Below are 4,577 nucleotides of genomic sequence, written 5' to 3'. Positions count from 1 at the left end.
AAAAAAATATTAAACCTATTGAGCAATAACAAATAATTTTAGAAACACAAATATATAATAACCAAAAATAAAGTTATTGATTTACCTGATTATTTTTTGTTCCAAGTCTCACAAAAAAATAATTCTATTGAGTTTTGTCCTCACTTCAATCTTTGAACACTGTCCATTATAAAAATAAATAAATTAATTATTTTAAATAAATAATGTAAATAATACTTGACATTGTCATTAACTTAAAAAAAATTGAAATATACCTCTTTGAATCTTTGTTGTGCATTCAATGGTTAATATTTTGTTGTTCACTTCTCTTCAATGGTTTTTCTTCATATGTCTTGTTTTGGTATGAAAAGAAAATTAAAATGAGAAGAGTAGAAGACCAAAAGTTTGGAAACCACTAAAAGAGAGAGAAAAGTGGCGCTGATGCCTCTAATGGCTTGAAACAAATATTTGAAAAATGTACTAGTGTTACTTTAATTAATAGTATGGGCTTGGGCTAGTATAATAGAACCATTTTTATTAATTATTAGAATGGGCTATTTGTTAACAAGAGCAACAATAATTCAAATATCTAATACATAATGCAGTTTTTAGTTTTTTTAATTTATAAAATTTTGTAACTTATATTTTTTTTAATATTATATATAAAAAAATTTAATATTATTAATTATTACTATTTACTATTTTTTTTAAAAAAATTTGGGGGGGACCATGGCCACCTTAGGTCCCCCCGTGGATCCGCCACTGCTTGTATGTGTGATTTTTTAGAATCTAAAAAATTATAATTTATTAATTATTTAGTTATTTTAATTTTTTAAGATGACTAATGCGTATATAATTAATTGGATGCCAGATTGTTAGACTCAGTGATTGCGTTGATCATTTTCTGTTCAGTAGATTTCTCTCCATATAGGTATGTATCCTTAGCTAATAACTTTACTGTGATTAAACTCAATTAAATTTTAATTCAATTTAATGGCTAATATAATTGAGACTTATATAATTAATGTTAATTTAAATTGTATGTTTAGAATAAAGACTACTTAAATTTATATAATAGAATTGTAGGATTCGAGCGATAAATGATTCTATATAAAAGATATAAAGTTTTTTTTTATTTATTTACCGCATTTTTGATGTGAAAAATACAGTAATCCGAATAATTATGAATAAGCATAATTGTAAATTATATGGCTTGTGAATTATTTTTTTAAAAATGTTATTTGTATATTAAAATTAGTAATTAAATTTAGTTATTGTGTATTTATGTATCAATACATATGTAGTATAATTTATTTTTAATGTGTACTTTATATTTGTGGTTGATTTTAGTCGTTAAATTTAGCGAATAGTTAGCATGGTTAATTTATTTTATGTAATATAGGAATTGAATTTAGGTGTTTGATTTATTAACTATTTGAGTTATAATGTATGGAATTTGAAATCTCGAATTTCTTTAGTTTTACAGAAGACTCTTACAATTTGTTATATCAATGATGCAAAATTTTGATTCGATGTTTGAAACCCACATTTAGGAGTGGGTTCAACGATGTGCTTGTAAGAAAACTGATGAATATTAAAAAAATACTATTTATATATTAAAATTAATTATTAAAATAAATTATTATGTATTTATATATAAATATATATATATATATATGTATTATTTAATAACTCATTTTATATTTTAAATATTCTAGCATACGCACACGTACGTGATTGATCTTAAAGGAGTGAAAAAATTGAAGTTCTTAAATTCCCATGTTCAAATTGTCAGGAGCTTAAAATTGCGTGACTTTTTAATAAATGAGTACTTATTTATTTTTTTGATATTTGTACTAAATCTTGACCCAAATAAATTGAGAAAATTGAATACAAATATATTTAATAGAGTAAAAATTCAGGTACAGTTAATTTTATGTAAAAATTTAGATAAAAATTTAGATAAATCAGTTAAATTATTTAACGACTTTCAACTATCAATTTTACGTAAAATTAACTGTATTTGAATTTTTACCATTCAAAATACATCAAAATATTTATATTTTGTTTTTCTTTTCAATCATTATTTTAATATAGAATTCACCCATAGTATATATAATATCTAACACTAAAATTGTCCATTCGATAATACTATATATCAAGATAATAAAACACTTGATGATTAGCAACCCTTAACGTCATATTGTATAGTTGAATTAAGAAAGGGTTATATAAACACAGTTTTTTAACAAAATATGTTTCACACTAATATTGTAATTAAAAAAAAACACACACACCAATGACACGATATATAAGCTACAAAGTAAAACTCTTTATTTATCCATTTCGCATTGCAATCAAGATAAATAAAAAGATTAATCCTTTTGCTGAATCCACAACTAAATTATTATAGTTTCTATTGTATCTAAATCACCCTTTATAACAGAATGCCTCGCAATGTTGCTCCACTCGTTCATATAACAGAATGCCTTTATTTTGAAGCTTGAGAATCTCACCTGCTCCTGGAGGATTTTGAAAATTAGTTAGTTTTTCCAATTAGAACATATGGTCTCGATTTCAATTCTTAAAAAAAAAATTTATACACTAAAAATTAATCACTATATATTTATATATAAATATATATATTATTTTATATATTTTATATCTCAATATATATTATGTATAAATGATTGATCTGTGAGTTCTTTTTTTTTGGTCCATAAAAAATCCTATAAAGTGAATCGAGTCACCCTTACCTAGTTGCTTTAGATCTAGGACTAAAATCTTAATTTCAGTTTTTATTTAATTACTATAATATAATAACTGTACTATTAAATTATTTTAAATGTGTTTTAAAAATATATTTTACTAAAAGCTATTAAAAATGTAACTTTTAAGTTTTAATAAATTGAATAAAAGTTAAATTCATAATTATTTAATCAAAATTGGCAGAATATGTCTATTTATGCATTGTTAAAAATTTATCGGTAAATTTTAAGAATTAATGTTTTATTTTTTGTGTATAAATTAAAATTAAATTAAACATCACTGATTTTTTTCATTTTTCAAATTTTTAAAAACTTATTGAGTTTTCTTTCCATATATTTCTGAAACTCATTAGTGACGAGTAATTTAAAAATAGTAAATATTGGACACTAAAGACTAAAGTACACAGTTGACTAATAAATTCTGTTTATATCGTTTAATCAATAAGTAATAATTCATAATCATTTAGATACTCCGGTTTGAAATAAACATTTTCAAAATAATATCAATAATTCTTTTTTGATAGACAAATAATATCGATATTTTAACTCACGTTTTCAAACTCTTAAGAAAATAAATAAATAAATAAACAGTTATCAGGTTGTACACGTGGATCATTTACTTCCCTTTCCTTTACTTTCTTTGTCGTATTCTCTTCAATTTCTATTGAAATCTTAACCCAATTCGCTCAAATTTTAAAAATGAAACTGACAAAATTGATTTATTAAATTTAAAATTCGATACAGCACTCATTTAATTTCAGTATTTAATAAATAAACTTTATTTTCACCCAAAACTGTTTATTTTTAAAAGAGATTTAGATCCTCTAAATTTTATTTTAGAGAATAAAATGTGATATTCTATCCTTTGAATCTTAAATACATGTAAAACCAAGAATAAATATGAAAAAAAAATTATTCAAAAATAAAAGATCATACTTTTTTCTTTAAAATAAAATTTAAACTTTAAAAAATTCAATCTTTTTAAAAGACATAACATCCTCTTGTTTAAAATAATTTTCTACACCTAGTGATGAAACTTTATAAAATATATTTTTTCAGCACATATTATGTTAGATTTTCGTATTAGAACTTTAAAACTAAGAAAAAATTTCACATTTTATTTTTATCACATAACTTAAACTCTTATATTAATCCTTAAAACAAAAGGAAACTAATTTTTTAAAAATTTGAATAACCCCACAGCAGATATAATAATATAATAATAATTGATAAAGTAGTTAGGTGTATGTGGTATATTAGGCATCATTTCGTTTTCCTTCTTCTTCTTCACTCTTCAGTTCCCTTTTTCCATTTCTACTCATAAGATAGATATGAATGCTACAATCAAATTAACTTGTGTTGCCAAGTACCTTTATTACTTCTTCAAGATTAGTTGCTCGGCAATAATGGTGGATTACATTATTATGAGGTAGGTTTGATTTTCTTTCTTCCTTTAATTTTCCGTGGAGAATTATATTATTATTATTATATCATATATATATAGGGTGATTTTAGAATCAAAGTCATTTTAGTGTTTCGTATTATATATATATATACTAATAATTAATGAAAGGAAATTAAGGCTTTATTGTGTTTTTCGGTGTGTGAGCTGAGGGGATTATTATTCTCCTATTGGAATTTGATTCAAATGAGAATTAATCCGTACAAATTCCATGCATTAAACGGCATTTACAAGAATAATAGATCTTAAAATATATTAAAATGTATGATATTTATGGGTGGAGATGGATGATGATTTTTAGATAGATATATGGTGCCTAATAATTTTATAAATTATTATGTATATATGTAAATTTATCAATTTTGTTG

The 4,577-nt window shown here is 22.8% G+C and overlaps 1 protein-coding gene and 1 long non-coding RNA gene across 3 annotated transcripts in view; one reads left to right on the top strand and one right to left on the bottom strand.

The window, feature by feature from the left end:
- The window catches only part of LOC127744742 (uncharacterized), a 13,438-nt gene that overhangs the window by 4,472 nt on the left and 4,389 nt on the right, over positions 1–4,577 (top strand). Inside the window, exon 3 of the long non-coding RNA XR_008005738.1 lies at positions 851–910. This is a non-coding gene — a long non-coding RNA (uncharacterized LOC127744742). The remainder of the gene's footprint in view (positions 1–850; positions 911–4,577) is intronic.
- LOC107473612 (ethylene-response factor C3-like) overlaps positions 2,411–4,577 on the bottom strand; it is a 7,106-nt gene continuing 4,939 nt past the window's right edge. Inside the window, exon 2 of one of the 2 annotated variants that reach the window (XM_052256965.1) lies at positions 2,411–2,501. The gene's annotated coding sequence lies outside the window, so the exon portion shown is untranslated. The remainder of the gene's footprint in view (positions 2,502–4,577) is intronic. The other variant, XM_021135087.2, reaches the window with a different exon arrangement.

The sequence above is a fragment of the Arachis duranensis genome, chromosome 2, assembly GCF_000817695.3.
Source record: "Arachis duranensis cultivar V14167 chromosome 2, aradu.V14167.gnm2.J7QH, whole genome shotgun sequence".
NCBI lineage: Eukaryota > Viridiplantae > Streptophyta > Magnoliopsida > Fabales > Fabaceae > Arachis > Arachis duranensis.
This window is presented reverse-complemented; position numbering and strand designations above follow the sequence as displayed.